This window comes from Antechinus flavipes, chromosome 3, assembly GCF_016432865.1.
Source record: "Antechinus flavipes isolate AdamAnt ecotype Samford, QLD, Australia chromosome 3, AdamAnt_v2, whole genome shotgun sequence".
Classification (NCBI taxonomy): domain Eukaryota; kingdom Metazoa; phylum Chordata; class Mammalia; order Dasyuromorphia; family Dasyuridae; genus Antechinus; species Antechinus flavipes.
The window spans coordinates 573286730-573289694 of NC_067400.1; the positions used below are offsets into that span (position 1 = coordinate 573286730).

The 2965-nt window shown below is 41.0% G+C and overlaps 1 pseudogene; it reads left to right on the top strand.

Annotated features, from left to right (window-relative positions):
• Positions 1–1329: 1329 nt before the first annotated feature.
• Positions 1330–1658, top strand: LOC127558148 (FAU ubiquitin-like and ribosomal protein S30; annotated as a pseudogene).
• The last annotated feature ends 1307 nt before the right edge of the window (positions 1659–2965 follow it).

Genomic DNA, 2965 nt, shown 5'->3' on the forward strand with positions numbered 1-2965 from the left:
TAAACTTTAATTAAGCACATACTATGTGCCAGGCATTTCGGTATTTTACAAATATTATCTTATTTGAGCCTCATAACAACCCTGAGAGTAGATACTATTATTATATCCATTTTACAGTTGAGGAAGCTGAGGGAAACAGTGAGTGACTTGCCAGGGGTCACACAGCTAGTAGATATCTTAGACCAGATTTGAGCTGAGGTTACCTAACTCTAGATCTATCCGCTAGGCTATCTGGCTGCCAAGTGGTATTGGTCCTTTGGTCAATAATTCCAACCATGGGTCTCTTTCACCTTTCCTCAGTGAGAAGTCTCAGCAACCAGACCCACTCTGGCAGAGGACATCAGTAACTCCTCTCATAGCACCTGTGAGGGGAATATAGGGACACTACTTGAGTCAACCAGTCACACACATTATGGAATCAGAAGCCCACCTTGGAAGCTCTTTCTCAATTTTGATCTCTCTTTGTCATGTGCTCCCCATTCCAGGGCTGCTCACAATCTGGTGGTTCTCTTGACTTTTGTCTGCAAGCCTTCAGACCTGATGGGTCATGGATGGTCTCCTACAGGAGCGGAGGAAATTATAAAATCTTCCAGGCTGAGACTAAAGTGACCCTGGGCATAAAACTCAGCCTAGTCTAAATCTTTTCATTTATTCTTACCACTCCTCTTACTCATAGGTTCTGACTTGATGGCTAATACGATTCCATATATAACGAGCACCATACTGGAATATAATGAAGCCCAGAAACCCATCCAGGTAGCTCTGTGACTGAGTAAATTACTGACCTTTCAAAAGGTCTCATATAAAATGAGTTTGATCTCTATGACCATTAGATCTATGAATAGATCTATGGTGCCAAACTATAATTAACATGTCAACTTAGAAAACAACAAATTAGCATTATCTATGTTTTATTATAGTTATGTTTATTTTGTTAATCATTTCCAGATGATGTTTTAATCTGAGAGTTTGATACCTCTGGACTAGACAATGCCTAAAAATCTATAATTTTTTGAGAACTATTTCCAGTATGAGAGATAGTGTGATAGAGTGGGTAAGGAGCCAGCCTCTGAGTCAGGATTCCAGGGTTCAAGACATGTGGGCTGCATAACCTTTTGAGGACAGAGGTGGTTTCATATTTATTTCTGTAAAGTGAATGGTATGGCCAGAAAATTGAAAAGAATGAGATGTTTCTCTAGTTAAAGTATAGATTGTGAAGAGTTTCATAAGATGTGGGAATGGGATGATCTTTAAAATGGAAAAAGTTGTTCTTTCTGGTCTCCATCTTCACTGTGATGGAAGCAGAACTAGCACAGCTGAATCATCACCATGCAGCTGTTAGACCGTGCACAGACTCTGCATACTCTTGAATTGATGGGGCAGGAGATGTTTGGAAGATCAGGTCCTGCTGCCCTATCCCCTGGAAGATGAAGTCATCCTGTAGCAATGCGAGGAGGAGCCTCTGCCCACTCTGGAAGTGGCTGGCTGGATGCCCTCTGGGCAGAGCTGGAAAAGTGAAGGATCAGGCTCCCAACATGGCCAAGCAGGAGAAGAAGAAAAAGAGTGGACCTTCTAAGAGGAGGATGCCGTTCAAATGATACTTTGTCAATATAGTGCCCACCTTTGGTAAGAAGTAGGGTCCCAATGTCCACTCCTAACTCTGTGGTAATTTCCATCTGTCCCCAATAAAGCTGCTATGACTAAAAATAAAATAAAATGGAGAAAGTCAGAGCTGTGATGGTCCTAGAACACAGAATGTCAGAGTCTGGAGGACCCTTAGAACACAGGATGTCAATGTTTGTGACAAATGGTCATCCAACCATTGACACACCTCCAGAGACAGGGAATGCACTAACTTTGGAAGCAGCTTGTTTCACTTATGAATAGCCATGATCATTAGGAAGGTATGATTTATAGCAAATCACAATCTGCCTCTTGGCAACTGCTATTTACCCTTTCTTGTTCTATACTCTGAGTCCAAGCAAAATAAACCCAACTCCTCTTCTTCATCCTGTTTCTTTAAAGTCGTCCTTTCCTTAGACTGAACATTAACACTTTGTCCAATTGGTCTTTGTATAGTCTAAAATCCTCTCATTTTCTTGGCCACCCTGGACATGGTCTAGTTTGTCAATGACTCCTTTGAGATGTGACATCTAGAAGTGACTCACATTCTCGATCTAATCTGACCAAAGTAACATGAACCTGAGCTGTCCCCTCCTCCATCCTTGCTCCTCTACCATTCACATAACTAAAGACGCAATTGACTTTTTTGGTTATTATATCATTCTGGGACTAAAGTCCTCCAAAACTCCACCTTTCCTTTCATGTGAATTGTTGTCTGGCCATTTCTCCCTCTGTTCTATCAATTGTGCAAGTGAATTTGTGAACCCAAGTACAGAATTTTACACTCATCTTAATTTCTCTAAATTTCACTTCCTAGCTTGTTTATAATTCTAGTCTGGTGAGGTCTTTCTGGATTATGATTCTTTTTTCCAGTATGTAATCCATCTTTTCTGACTTCAAGTCAGTTGTAGAGTTGACAGGTGTAATATCCCAGGCTTTAAGATGGCTTCATAGAGGACCATGAGAAACCAAGGGGCTGTCACTACATCTGCTTTGATGTGACAAAGCGATATCTTTGCTACATCATGACATCCCAGGTTTTTTGATCCCACTGAGCACAATGGGAGTTGGCAGAGGTGGAAACAGTGGAGAGAAGAATACTCATAGTCGGTCTGTATGCATAGATTATTATGGATGTTTATACTGGACTAACGTCTGAGCAGCGGTTAGTTGATGACAAAGAAATATGTCCCATTGGGTTCCAGCAAGTTCAAAGGGGAGTTGGGTCACAAGTATCAGATTGAAAAAAAGATTAAGAAATGCTGAGCTAAAAAGTAGCATCAGAAAGGTCCATGAAAGCAAATTTGTTCACCTTCTCCAATATCAGCACTTGTGTTTTCTC